The sequence below is a fragment of the Siniperca chuatsi genome, linkage group LG20 (genome assembly GCF_020085105.1).
Source record: "Siniperca chuatsi isolate FFG_IHB_CAS linkage group LG20, ASM2008510v1, whole genome shotgun sequence".
Taxonomy (NCBI): Eukaryota; Metazoa; Chordata; class Actinopteri; order Centrarchiformes; family Sinipercidae; genus Siniperca; species Siniperca chuatsi.
Window position 1 is genome coordinate 2,358,291 of NC_058061.1, and position 15,998 is coordinate 2,374,288.

Consider the following 15,998-nt stretch of genomic DNA (forward strand, 5'->3'; position numbering starts at 1 on the left):
TACAAGTTCTATTAGCTGGGTGCTTCAGATAAGCCATGTGTAGTGAGGCAAAAGAAGCATGTTGATGAAACAAAGGGTTAAATACCTTTAAACAAACACTTATCCTCGTAAGAAGGGTGTGCTATTTTGCATCTGTTTGGAAGTGTGTAGCCTTCAAACCAGAAGCATTAACCTGTCTCTTAAATACACACGTCGATGTGCATTAGTTGATGCTAGTTACTCTACTAGTGTATGCAAAAGATAAAGTTACAAAGATGTTCCAAACAAAAGGTCGACCTACGAGCAAGTCGGAGACAATTCAAGAGAATGTTCAAAGTCAACTATGATTAGCACACACACTTTTTAATTTCTTTGACTGTGTGGAAATCTAAAGTTTTCACATCACAGATGTTAATGATGTTAGATGCCAGTAAAGAACACTAAAACATGATTCTTACAGGTAAAACACGAGACTTGACATGTAGGCTAATAGACGTGTTACGTCTTGGGTGGCTGCTCTGCAGCTGGCTGGGCTGTGATGGCCAGAGGCCATAAATAATACAAATTTCTCATAGTTCCAGCTAAGGTGTACTGCTGAAAAGAGACCAGTAAAAATATTGATTCATTTTAAAAAGCAAGAATGTCTACAGATGACCAAAAACAGGAACCACGAGCACATAAATATAATGACAAAGCTGTTTGTCACATTTGAATTGCCTGTGCACACTGACAGTAAACTTCTGTTCATTTTGTCACCCACAAACATGTCCTGACAGCCAGACAGGCTTGAAAACAGCAAAAAGATGAGACATGGCAAATGTCAAAACAAATGTCTGCCTCAGTCTTACAGCAACTGTGCAATACAATGAATTATTCAAAGTGCTGCTATTAAAATTTTTAATTAGCCTTTGCTGGAATGAGTCTTCCCACTGAGGGTAATCTGGGCAACCTTTGTTCAGACAGATGGCTGTACTAAATCGCTGCTTACAGTTCAGGATTTTAAATTTTTTTTAAGCATGTATGCAAAATGATTAACATTAAAAAACACAAAGTCACTGTCTCTGTCTATCTTAGACTTTGTGAAGATCCAATGCAGTGTTATTTTAAATCATTTGGAAAGAAAAGTGTTGGGTCAGGTCATCCTTCCATCTGTCGCTCCAGATTTGGGAAAAGGCCAAGTGTAATATTTTGCTATTGTCAACCCTCAGACAGCCGAGTCATGTTGACTCTTCCCTTTCTCTGCCGCTAATCTGTTTTTACAGCTATTCAAAAAGCATAAACAGCCATTAGATTCAGAGTTTTTAAGTAGCAGCTCCCGCTAACAGTAAGCAACATCTGCTGGTAAATCCCTGCACTGCACTGTCTGTAATTAATACTTGCTCTTTGCCACATTTCCCACTCAGTCTTATCTAAATGCAATACAGCTACTGACTGCTTATTTATACATACCACAGGTGATTAGATTGTGGTTAATTACTTTTATAGTTTCTAATATATTTTGTGCTTTTACTATTTTTGTTCCTGGTCATATCCAATTACTAAAGACAACTGGTTAATCAACTGACTCCTTTCACATGCTCTCTACCATGAGAAGAATTAAAGCGCTGCTGTTTATTTGCATTTAGTTAAAGGCGGTCTGTACAGAGCAACCCAATCCCTTTAATATCCAACATATTCAAGCATTCAGTCTGAGTTGCCGTACTTAGATCCATATCCCCTTTATCAGATCCCTGATATGCTTTTACCTGTGCTATAAAAATCTGGATAAGGCACTGGTAGCATGATATTATCTGACATACCGATGCATGTAAATGTCATCCCGTTTACCGTTGGTTTTATTATTATCAGCTATTTCATTCAACCCATCAAAATGGATTCTTTGCAATTCTTCTCAGTTGTGCAGGGAGTATGAGACTGCATTCCTGTGTCATAAAAAATATTTGTCTTCTTGGCTGTGCAGATTGCAGACAGTTTCACAGTTATGATTTTTTTTTTGGTGCATGTAGGAAAATTTTAAATGCAGGTCATGTTTAAGAGTTCGAATTCAATTTTTTTTGCAGCCAAGAGTCTAACTGGTTAAGATCCATCATATTTTTGGGCAGCTTTGACTTGCTTATTAATTACTAGTGAGGGAATATAGACTGAAATTCTGTTTACTGATATGTACAAGGGTATTTCACCCAGATTATTCCCATTACACCCAGGTACTGATACACAAAGTCATCTGATCAGACCTTAGTGAAGACACAGACCAGCATGAGCATGTGAGGACAAAAACTGATGCTGCAACAAAGAGAATAAAAAGGGGGTACGTGTAAAGCGGGCACCATCGTGTCTGAGTCGTAAAGCAAATGGACAAACAATACAGGCAGCTGACTTAAGCACACACACATCGACTAAGTTCACTTCATAATTATCAAACCATCTCTGCGGTGAGTCTCATGCGGCTTGTTAGAAGTCAACGGCGACAGGCTCTCCATCTCGCTCACTGACCTCGGAGGACAAATTAAAGGCAATCCATCTCACAGGGCCTTACAGTGAGGCGAGCTGCGCAAAAAAATCGATATTGATGTTTTTGATTTACACACCAACACTCCAGGTGAAATATCTATTGTGATGCCCATATCATAGCAATCAATTATCATTTCAATGAGTGACCTGCTGAGAGGGACGTAAAGACGTGGATGAGAAGAATAGTATAAACCCACAAACATACAGGCACAGCTGGCTGTTAACTACTGGCCCACTGGTTAAATTATGCAGATGGATCATCTGTAAGTGATGATGATATTTTGATTGAAGCTCCACTGTGTAGTTGTTTTGCCTCCATTTCCCATGAATCCTTGCCTGTCACTTTAAAGCGATGTCAGGGATCTACCCATCTCGGGACCCATCGGCTATCGTCTGACGACGATTTGAATGCAGATACGTTTTTAAAAAGCTAATAGAAAAATAAGCTAAATATACAAAATACAGTCTTATCTGAACATTCAGGCATGAACTAATTATAACATGCATGGTACTGGTTCTCATCTCTGTAGTGTTTTATAATGCAGAGTAGCACTAAACACACTAAAGTACAGTTGAGGCTAATGGGAATGTCATTGATGTTAGAGGTATTTGGTCTAGGATTGGAAGAATTAAAATTCTGGCCTGATGCTGGCACTACAAAAAGTCAGAAGATCACAAAGAGCTTGAAAGTCTCTACTAAATTTCATGGCAATCCATCCAATAGTTGTTGAGATATTTCAGTCTGGACCAAGGGCATCCCACTAGCACGGCTAATAACTAGTCAAAGACTGTGTATTGCACTTTAGCATAAACTAGTTCATAACTGACATCCACCAAATGACTAGTCATCTGGGAACCTAGGAAGCAACCAAATGAAAAAAAAGTCAACTAAAGCAGGACGAGAGGTGAGGAACTAAACGACCTAAAGATCAATTAAAAACTAGGACCATGGTTGGAAAGGTCAAAGCTCAGTCTGCATCAGGACTCAGTTTACTGTATTTCCACACTTGAGGTTTCATAGTCAAAGAAAATATTTGTACACTAGAAATGAGAAAAATGGCAATTTGAGTTTAAAGTGTGAGAAAATGTTTTGGATGTGCGTAGTGTAATGGAGTGCCCTCCATTTCCTAGTTAGCTTCTATTTCACATGCATATGAAATAAATGCCAACAAAATAATCATCATTTCATCTTTGTGAAAATGTCATTATCCAGTAGCAGGAGACACTCATTTAACTCTGGAACCTATTTTAGCTTTTCAGAAAAACTGATGAAAGAAACCCTCAGTGAGAAAATACACTGAGCTGCAGAAGGATGTTGAAGTTCAGTTATGATGACAAATACCTCAACACATACACGGTATGTGTTTTGGTAATGTTGGCTGAAACATACTATAGAGTTTTGACTATTAAAAAATCTATACAAGATATTTTCAATGTATTATTTAGGTGCTGTGCCAGTATACAGTCTGCATCAACTTTATTAAAATAGAAGGAATTCATTTATTTCTACAGGAATTGTTTCCAAAGAGGCCATTCATTTCCTAAATGACAATGCCTCCATTATTTAATTAATAGTGTCATATAATTTAAATGTATAACCTTACAAAAACAGTTTTCAACCAGGTGTGGTAGAAAGAAAGAAAGCAGGGGAAAAAGAGAATGGAAAGTAAATGAGAGAGGAGAGAAAACAAAACAAACAAAAAAGTTGCAAGGAGAAAGAGAAAAGGCAAGGAAGAGGAACTTCGACATCAGGATGGATGATAACAGCAAACCTGCAGTACAGCACACAGGAGAGGAGAACTGGAAGAATGGTGGATCGGGATGCAAGAAAGACAATAGAGAAAATGGAAACAACAGAAAAGACTACATGAAAGGGAAAAAGATCAGTGAGAGAGACTGGAAAGAGGACAACTGACTCAGTGAATCAGCAAGATTTCAAGAGCCTGAAATAAAACCCGAGAACTAAAAAAACCCCAAAAAACAGAGCTGTGACAGATATGATGGGCGAGACCCAACGAGAAGAACGAGCACGAGCTTCGTCTTCATCAAGCACCTCACGGCGGGGGATTTCCATCAGAGATGCTGGTGTGTCGCCGCCATCAGGTCATCAATCTCTCTCTCTTTCTACAAACCTCCCTCGCCCTTTTCCACCCAGCTTCTCTTTCTCCTCTTTTGATGAGAGCCAGTCCCTCCCTCCCTCTCTCTTCCATCCCATGGTTTCTCACTTGGTGGTGCGAGCCTATAAAACCCTTCAGCATGATGAGGCCTGATGCTGGATTGATTTTCAGATAGAGGGAGTTAATTTTAGATCGCCATAAGGACGCCCCCGACCGAGTCTGAGAGAACGCGAGAGAGCAGTAAATGATAGGGAGCGACGGTTTTGTAGGTTGGTGGATCGTGGGGGGAGCTAATCATTTCTGATGGCTCCCATGGTGCAGCTCACCTCCCAAGATGCATCGGATAAATGTGATTTGTTGCTCAGTGACAGTGATGTGCTACCTCTGAAAACAAGGCCCAAAGAAAATTTTAAAAAACATGAGTAATTTGAATGCTTGAGAGAACTGCGGTGCTCAGTTAAATTCTGGCTTGGTGTGCAGGATGACATCTCTGCTTTTCAGTAGTCTCAGTGGAACAAGGAGGTAAAGAATGGAGTGAAATTAGACACAGCCGGGTCCAGTTATTAACAAGCCTGGTGTTTACCTCAGATTGTTGAGGGAAACCCCAGAGCATGGTAGGAAATTACCAGCAAGCCACCTGCCAAAATGAGCCTGTTTCCTTAATTTGTACATCCAGTTAGCTCGTAGAATATATAAAACAGCTGGAGCCTTTTGAACTTTTCCTGCTGTTTATATTTTTGGTTCATATTTCCATACAGTTAATGTATGATGTTTCTGAAGGCTGTTGGCAGGATGTCATCATTGGTAGGTAACAGGATCGATGATAGGGCTGGGCGATATGACTGAAATCAATATCAAGATATAATTACATGTTTCCATTAGAGGTGAAATGTTTTAAAGACTACCCAACAAGCTTGTCGGAACTATGATAGTATTTTGTTGTGTTGTTAATGTGTTTCTCTCCATGAAAATGCTATGGCATGATGTGTGACACACAGTTAGCTGTGCCAACCTCCACAATCACCAACCTGTGGAGGTTGGTGATTGGTCCACCGGCTACCAGGACCTGCAGGTAAGCTCCTTCCTGATGTCAATTACACAAGGAGTCAAGATGGCGGCAGTGCTGGGGCACAACTCATCTCCCCCTCCTGCTTCAAACGTTTGTATTGTCGTCTATAAGACACACTGAAGGCTTGTTCTCCAGGAGTTTGTAGGGGTGGGCAGCCATTTTTGTTCATCTTATTTTCTTCTGTTTATTTTAGTTAGGGAGATGAGTCATTGTGTCTGGTGTCTTTGATTGTCTTAGGTTACATTCATTACCTTCCCAATGATTTGTTTTGTTTGTTATGGTGGCCTTTGCCCACCCTGAAGTCAAATCTTAACCTAACTTGGGGAAGTCTTTTTCATGTTGTGTCTCGACCAGCCATAGATCATAATGAAGTCCATTCTGCCTTTAACTTTTGGTTAGTAGATATCCTGTGAGTGGGAATCTTCATATCTCCTGTCCAACAAAAAAATATGTAAAAACATTACTTTTCCAAGATTGAAAACACCAGTCATCTTTCAGTCATATTTTCTTTCATGAATCACTCAACTTAAGGGAGTAATGCACATGTCCAATCCAAGCCACCCCTTAATGCTACAACATGTTGCTAACACCTGTACATGAGGAATTATCAACGATCCATCAACTGTTTCTGCTCAAAATTGAAGACCCAATAAGTTATTCCTCAGACAATAGTCTTAATACTGTTATTGATATTATTAATCATCATCTGAACCTGAATGTGATTAGCCGATGGTGACGTGCTTGCTATCAAAGCTGGTGCTGAATAATCACAGTGAAAATCCGATAAAGACAAAGTCGATGATTGGCGTTCCAATCACTTGTCCCGCCCCGGGCCACAGGAACATTAATCTTACGGTTCATGCTGTGGGATTTTGACAAGGGATTCCCAACATGAAGCTTTGGTAAAAGGTCCCCTACGGAATAGCTTCTACACAGTGCATGTCCTTTAATCCAAATCAGTGGGGAGAAGCAGGAGGCAAAGACTTTACAGCATGGGAGGTCACAGCGGGAATCAAACCCTTAACTGTGGCAATGTTAATGCCATAGGCTATTCATTAATCTCCGGAAACGACTGAAACCTTGAAATGTGGCAGCATGAGTGCTTTGGTCTTTCCAATGAGCCACTCTTCATCAAATGCAAAGGTGGTGTTGAAAACAACATAAATATTTTTTATATATATGATTTGATTTTTAACAATGCAGTGTAATTCAAAACAACCACATCTCAAACTATGGCATCAAAAGCAACCACAGAGTTGAGCCAAAAATCTCTGCCGCACAAAAAAAACTAAAGAAAAACAATAGCTGCCATTTTTTCAAGGTTAAAGTATTGGGGTGTTACAGGTTCTACAGGTGTTCCTGTGATTGTATGTGATTGTCTGACTGTAGGAAGTAAGGAAGCTATATTGGTATTTTCCAGTTAAATTTTTTCAGACACTGAAATTTGTGTATTGTCAACATTTTCTGTCACTTAATATAGCTGTAACATTTTGCAACAGACTGAAAGCAACAGTCTTTCGTTTTCAACTGAAAGTTATTTGTCCGTGGCTCTCAGCACCAAGCACACTGGTTCCTACTGAAGATGTACGTCTTCAAAAAAAGGCTCAGTAATTTCCCAAAACAGCTGGGTGCTTTAGTTTTCTGTATCTCGAACAGGAGGAAATAGTGCATTCGTGGGGACTATTTATAGAGGCGGATAAATGCACATTTGCTGCTCTAGTATTTCAGGCAGCAGGGTGGTGTATGTGGGATTGAGTCAAAATAAACTATGTTTTCATGGTAATGAAGGAACATGTCACCCAGTGCAACAGAGCGGCTCACTGATGGGTTTTTAATAGTTTTTGGACAACAATGGAGCTCTGTGGCTCAGAGGAAGAAGATACATCAGGCACAGTACTGTTACATTTGATATGTTCATTAGAGCCCGACTGATTTATAAGTTTAAATAGCAGAGTGCGCTGTCCCTACAGCAGCAAGCAGGGTAACATGAGAGAGAAGAAGCAGCTCCCAGGAACTTGCGTTATGCCAGTAAAATACAACTGGTCTCATGAAATCTAGCAGCCACCTCACTAATGGTTAAAACTATAAACCAAAAATGACAACTACCAACATAAACCACCATGTTCTGAACAGACACATTACAAACACTAACAAAAATTGAACTTAAAATGTTTCCCCTCTAAAATCGGTATCAAAAATCCCATATTGGTTGGGCTCTAATATTCATTGTTAGTTTTGGTATTTTCATTGGATTTGCTGACAGTAAAAATATAGTAAAATGCATACCTTATTTTTAAAAAGGTAATTCAACACCAACCTGAAAAGCTTCTGGTTTGAAGTTGCATACACATTTGGTGCATCTTCACTTTTTATTATTGCTTTGAAACACTTTTTCTCTGGAGCCAGATTGATTTCACTTTTCAGTCAGTGGCTTGAAATGCGCCACTCCCCATGGTCACACCTCATACATGTCAGACTCACAATCACAAACTGACATCTTCACTCACAAACAGCAGCTGAGAGTGGCTTCCATTCACACTGAAGAAGAAAGGTGTGAATGGCGGGCGCCAACTATGGACTACGGATTGAGACTTTAAGAGTTTTACTGGCACCAAGCTTATCTCCAACCTAATCCAATTACAATAACCAACAGCCCAGTCATAAGGCTGTCAGGACTGTAAGCCTATTACAATAGATCCTGTTCCCTCAGATTGGTGGCAGGGTGGAGAGGGAGGGTGAGGGCTGGAATAGGGAAAGAGGGATTGAGAAAAAGAGAGATAGAGAGTAATTGGCATTTGATGAAAGAGAGAATTGTATGAATGAGTTAGTGATATTGTGTGTAAAGGTAAACAAAGACGTGAACCTGTGAAAAGAGGCAAAAACAGTGTATGAGCTGCATTGTTATGTATTGTACACTGCTATAATAATACCACACATTTCTGAATATCATACCAATGCAGCTTATCAGAAATGGCAAAAATGATCCTGTGACTGACAGAAATCACCCTGCCCCCTTAGCTATAATTAATTTGGAAAAATGTGCTGGTTGCCGTTGTCGGTCATTGTTCTTGAACAAAGAAATATTTAGATTGGAAAACTACAACATGCACTGAGGATGCAGTAGCGTTCGTATTGGCTGGTGGTGGTGGGCAGTTTCCATCCCTCTCAGCTCCACTCTGCAGGTCCCCACAGGTAATGAGATGAAACTCATTACTTTGCCAGTATTCCCTGCTGGCTGTGAGAATTGGATACCATATGACATATGTCAGGTTTTACATTTATTGTGCCGTCCATCAGGGTTCAATTCTAGTTCCTCTAATTGTAGCGTTTGTATTATGAGTTTGGTCAAAAATGAACAAACATTTCTGCTTTCAGCTTCTCAAATGTGCAGATTTGCTTTGTTTTTTATGATAGTAAACTGCATCTGAGTTTTTTGGCAGTCAGACAATACATATTTTATTATATTTTAATGGTGAAATAATTGACAAAATAATTGGCTGAGTGATAGACAATGAAAATAGTGGCTAGTTGCAGCCCTATTTTACAGTATATGTTTTCCAACATAGATTTCAGACTAACAGGTTATCTGTCACAGTGAATATCATGCCTGCTTGGCTTTCTGTTACATTCTTGTTCTGTGGTAATGCAGTCAATCTGTGCTTGAAACTACACAAGTATGCATAAGTTGATGTTTTATACATAGTATACTGAAAATAATTGAGACCAGTGGCTTAAAAGGTATAAAGTCAGTCTGAAGAATAGTTTTTAGTCATTTCAATGTGTTGTGGCATGGTCAGTGTAATGCCATGCAGACTTACAAACCAATCGGGGCTTTAAAATCATTTGTTACATCTCTTGTGCAGAGAATACATTTTTAAGCTGCTTTTGGGTAGTTTGTTTTTTGTAAAACAAACAATTTTTGTTAATAGAGTTCTATAAATAAACTCCAACTGATGCGAGAGAAAGACAGAGAAACAAGAGAAAGGCAGATAGAACGAGACTGAGTATGAGTGGCACAGACAGAGCAACAGCCAGCCTGATAAATACACCACCCACCCATCCACACACACCCACACAACACACTCTAATCCTGGTTGACAATCTTTATCCTCAGACCTCTTAGAGACCCTCCATCACACAGAGGTTACAACAGAAAGCTATCAACCGTCAACATACCAATTTCAGGTCTGGGACGCTCACACAGACATACACACACACACACACACACACACACACACACACACACACACACACACACACAAATGCACACAATGCATAAAAGCTTGAACACACTCACAGAAACACCACTACCAGAACACAAACACATAAAGAACTATGAGGACTGGTAACATACACACTCATGGAGAAAGACAACATTTTGACACACACACACCTCTTACAGAGGATAATAGCATGTAATCAAACCTTCGTCCACAGATAAGAGCTGTCACTTCAAACCATCATGTGTTGTGAAGCTGCATGGATGACACCAACATTTTGAGCAGTCAAACTATCCTTAAATTAACAGGTGTGAAGCTGCCAAGTCATCCCATAATGCTCCTTTTCTATTTCATTTTACACTAGCTTTAGTTTCACACTGGGAGACTTTAGTTTTCATACACTACTAAAGGGAAAGTCCTATAATGTTCATAATAATTCAAACACTGCAACTCCTACTTTGTCCAGTTTTAGTTTCTTCTTAAGTTATTACTCGATTTTTTTGGCCACTTGGAAGGAAAACAACAAACAATACTGGTGAATGACAGTAAAACAGGGTGACTGCAGAGTTGGATGATACTTATACCTATTTGTCACCACAAGCAACTTATTATAAGTACAAATTTCTAATGAGATCTGGTTTTATATTTACAAGCCCATTATAGATTAGTTGTTTTTAGTGTCAGCGTTGTTTCTAATGCATGCCAATCAATGTTTCCCTGTCATGTAATTGTACAAGCAGGTAAGGTATACTGTCAGGCAGGCTCTTAACTTGACAAACTTCACAATTTGTCTCATTAATGAGAGGTATGCAACATTCAGCCAAGTGTACATTATGAATCATAAACCATATCCATACCCATGACATTTTGTGGTCAATTACAATCAATTGCTTTAGTAACACAGAAAAAATCCCAAGCTTTTTATATTATTTGTGGTTGACTGTATGATTTTTGTGCATGTGACCTTCCCCGTGACTCAAGCAGAGGGGGTACATTTCTTAGCAGGGATGCAAACATTAACCCAACACTGGATAACTTCCGCTGTCTGCAGGTCTCTGCCCACTTTCATTTACAGTCTCCAGACACACTGCAATCACCATTACCAAACATACTCCAGTATGTTCGCCTCTCAGTCCACCTGTGGTTCTCATACGGACAGACAGCTACACCTCCTCTGTACTAGACTACATCAACATCACCATAGACAGTGTTACAGCTCAAAAGCAGATCACCACATACTAAATCAGAAGCCATGGATGAACAAGGAGGTGTGCCTCCTGTTGAAGGCATGCAACACTGCCTTCAGATCAGGTGACGCACAGGCCTACGGCACTTCTTGGGCAAATCTGAGGGTGCGCCATCAAAAAGGCCAAGCACTGCTACAAGCTAAAGTCAGAGGAGCACTTTTCCAACTCCGACCCTCGATGTATGTGTCAGGACATCCAGGCCATCAGTAACTACAAACCCAGACACTCCACCCCTGTAGCCACAGATATCTCCTTCCTGAACAAGCTTAGTGACTTATGCTCGTTTCAAGCGAGACAACAGGGAAACTGCCACCAAGCTCACACCCTCAGCTGACCACCCGACCATCACGTTCACCTCCACAGATGTCTACACTGCACTGAGCCAGATCAACGCGTCGCATACTCAAGGCATGTGCAGAGCAGCTTTACGGATATTTTTAACCTGATCCTCGCCCAAGCAGCTGTGCCAGCATGCTTTAAATCTACCTCCATTGTGCCAGTGCCGAAGCACTCTAATCCAACGTGCCTGAACGACTACTGCGCTGTAGCACTCACACCCATTGTTATGAAGTGCTTTGAGCAGCTGGTCCTGGCACACCTAAAGGACTTCCTCCCATCCACACTGGACCTATACCAGTTTACCTACCGCAGCAATAGGAGCACAGAGGATGCAGTCTCCATGGCACTGCACTCTGTACTCACACACTTTGACAATAAGAACACTTATGCACGAATGCTGTTTGTTGACTTCAGCTCTGCATTCAACGCTGTCATCCCTTCCAAGTTAATCACCAAACTCGGAAACCTGGGCATGAACACCTCCATTTGCAATTGGATTATGGACTTCCTGACAAACAGACTCAGAATCAAACAGCTTGTTAGGTCAGGCCACAACTGCTCCACCACCATCACACTCAACACTGGCGTACCACAGGGCTGTGTGCTGAGCCGCTTCCTCTACTCCCTCTTCACACTCGACTGCAGGCCTGCGCATGGATCTAACGCCATCATCAAGTTTGCAGACGATACTACGGTGATTGGTCTCATCAGCAACAACGATGAGATTGCCTACAGGGAGGAGGTCCAGCACCTGGCCACATGGTGCTCAGACAATAACTTGCTCCTTAACACCTCCAAGACAAAGGAGCTCATCGTGAACTTCAGAAGGAGAGAGGAGGCACACATGATCGCATCCACATGTGTCTCCAGCTTCAAGTTCCTGAGGACCCATATTTCGGAGAACCTGTACTGGACCACCAACACCTCCTGCCTGGTCAAGAAGGCTCACCAGCGCCTCTTCTACCTGAGGACACTGAAGAAGAACTAACTGTCCACAGCTATCCTGGTGCACTTCTATCGCTGCACAGTAGAGAGCATCCTAACCAGCTGTGTCACAGTCTGGTGTGGGAACTGCTCTGCTGCAGAGTGCAAGGCACTGGAGCGGGTGGTGAAAACTGCCCAGCGCATCACAGGGACTCCACTTCCAGCCATTGAGGACATCCAGAGGAAACGCTGTCTGCGTCGAGCCTGCAGCATTCTTAAAAGACTCCTCTCACTCTGCCCAGAGACGATTTCCTCCACTGAATATTGCAATAACTCATCTACTGCACTGTTACCTATTTCTATCCATAATTTACACTACTTAATATTCATTGCACTGCTCTTGTGCCCAGGCCAATTCATTACTGTACATATCCATCAGTATATGTCTGTTTATAGTAATGCCATCTGTATATAATGTTCATAGTAACACTTAAATATTTTCATAATACTGCTCATAATACACTTTATATCCTGCACTTGCTTACTGCACTTCTGGTTAGACCTACACATTTCTTTGCCTTGTACATGTGTAATGACAATAGACTTGAATCTAATCTAAAAAATTACCTTTCATCTGTGAGTAAACCATTTTCACTCAATAATATGTGACATTTACAGGATCACAGGTAACTCAAGCACTTTTTTGATGGCTTCATAAAACTCATAAAATAAGTGTTTTATAGATATTGAAAAACGACAGGTAATTATATTTTTCCCCCAAAATGGATTCTGCAGCGTTTCGGAACGGCAAAATCCAATTATGAGTTGTGGTACAGATATTACAATTGAGAGAATCATGGTTCCTTCTTATATAAGCAGAAGTTTATTTCTCTGAACAAAAGCTTTGTTGTTTTATCAGCTGCTTTAATTTAAGCTGCATTCATTTGCTGTGTAATTAGGCTGCAATTAGAACAAAGGTAAAAAATGAAAACTTCAAATTATCTTATTTGACATTTTGGAAATGAGCTCTCTCTTTGTACCCCGTGGATTACCGGGATCACTCAGTAATTAGGCATCCAGATAAGCTCAATCAATCCTAATGGTCTGAGTGATTGGTAAAATTAGCTGCAGTGATGAAGCGGGAGTTATGCAAAACCTCAGAGGATGTCAACATTCTAAGTTAAGACAAGCTTCTTTCTGGATTCTTTTCTTTGCTCTCACATTCCACAATTAGTTTTGCTGTAGAACAAGTTAAACATCCCCAAAGACATTTCCACTTGTGGTCCACATAATTCAGTCTATATCCAGGTTCATTCAGTCAACAGCGTGTTGTTGGTCAGATAGGTTCGATTTAGGGGAAGAGTTTCTGTCTGAATTTCCTGTAGCCCCTGGTGAGGTCTTCAAATTGTTTGTTTTGTCCTACCAATAGTCCACAACCTAAAGATGTATAAATTACAATGATATAAGGAGAAAAGCAGCAAAACCCTCACATTTGAGAAGTTGGACCTAGAAAATGTTTGGCATTATCGCCTGATAGATGACTTAAAGGTCCAGTGTGTATCATTTAGGAGGAACAATTGGCAGAAATGGAATATAATATTTGTAATGTATGTTTTCATTAGTGTTTAATCGCCTGAAAATAAGAATTGTTGTGTTTTCGTTACCTTAGAATAAGCCTTTTATATCCTTCCATGGAGGCCGCCATGTTGCACTGCCATGTTTCTACAGTAGCCCAGAACGGACAAACCAAACACTGGCTCTAGAGAGGGCTGTTGATGATGTTTTTCACGAGTTTCACGGCCACCGTAGTTTCTCCTACACGCTTGGAAGGGGAGGGTGAAGTGAGCGGTATTCAAATGGTTGCAAACTGCAATTTCATCGCTAGATGCTACTAAACCCTCCACACTGGACCTTTAAACGATTAAACTGATTCTCAAAATTGCTGCAGATTAATTTTCTGTCACTTAAATCAATTAGTTGACTCATTTTTTCAGATCTAGTTGATACTGTACTTAAATGGTGCTAATTTCTAAATAAATTTACAATTAATTAAGTTACCAAAGCCTACTGATGACATCCAGTGAATCTGATGTTTTTCGGGGCCCTGGTGGTTTGGGGCACTCAGGCTTTACTGCTTTGCCCAGTTGGTAACCCAGTCTTGGGTCCACAAAAATGAGCTCACTGCAGTGATTAGTTCTGATGGAGTGTGTTTTTGTATTATTTTGTCAGTGGGAGCTATCACAAGAAGGACACTGTAATGACAGACTACAGTATCTAAATGTGTCATATAGACTAACCACATTGTTCAACTACCAGCTTTCACATTTTTTGAGATTTTGTGGAACCACAACCCCAGACCACTGTTTTTTGGGGGGAGATGAAACCAGTTTTCTGGACCGCACATGAATTTGATATCAGCTTTCAAACTTTCAATGCACACAAGTCTCTGGGAAAGCAGCCTCAGATCTGGAGACCTTTCCAAAGTGTGAAAACACCCTCAGTGAACGTGTGCTCAGTGTGAAGAAGACGATCTGCAGCCACTTCTTGAATAGATTTCAATCATGGCTTCATTCCTACGTTGTCCCTTTTGATACGTCCAGTGGCACGTGACAGGAATGCCTGCGGAAGAGTTCTAACCAAATTCTGTGCCTGCACTTCCTGACTAACTCAAACCGCTGATTCACCTGAATCACAGTGTTTTCGTTAATAAACTACTGAGGGATGAAGACTGGATTGAGACAACACCAGCAGATTTACAGCTGAATTCAGAGAATCGTGTTTGTGCATATGTGTGTGTTTGTGTAAAAAGTTTGCTTCCTTCCTTGGAGTGTGTCCAAGCCTCCTATCTCTACAGTTTGGCTCTCACCCCAGTGAGCCCAGTTTCTATCCCAACAACAGAACCCTCTGAGCATGAAAAAGTAGCACCAATTGGCTTTACTCAAAATTATTTCATGCGTTTATTCGCTGAATAGAAAAAAGGAACCTGTCTCCTGGCTGCAGTGGAACCAATTGGCTAAAACATAAGCACCTTTTTGTTATTGGAAGGGGGGCTGAAAGCTCACATTAAACTCAATGTTACCTCACTCGCCCTCAGTCCCTCTTTCCAACACACAAATACACACACACACACACTCACTGGCCTGACTGGCGGCCATCAGCTGGGCAAAGAGCTGTAGGACATTTGTACACTGCGGGGCAGATCTCTGCGTACTGCGCCATGCAAGCACACACACACACACACACACACACACACACACAGCTGAAGTGGAAGAGATAACAGCTAAAACGACTGCAGTGAAAAGGTAATCAAGTCTGTTCAGCCATGCAGAGTGTGTGAGAAAACTTCAGTCGAAAAGTTTGGAGTTTGATTTTCAGCTCCAGCTGAACATCCCCGATGGGAGGTAGACGTACATAAACATTTCCATACAAACTACTATAAATATAACCCAAAAAACAATGGCCGATTAATCAATTAGTCGACTTTAAAACAAATGCAATTACCGCCTAGTCGTTGTATGTCATTTATCTAATAGAAATGTCAAACATTTGTAGGTCCCAGCTTCTCCAGTGCAGGTGCTTTTTTTGTATATTT

At 40.7% G+C, this 15,998-nt stretch overlaps 1 protein-coding gene across 3 annotated transcripts in view; it reads right to left on the reverse strand.

Annotated features, from left to right (window-relative positions):
* Window positions 1-15,998, reverse strand: part of grid1b (glutamate receptor, ionotropic, delta 1b) — a 527,867-nt gene that overhangs the window by 384,637 nt on the left and 127,232 nt on the right. The gene's annotated exons all lie outside the window — the stretch shown is intronic.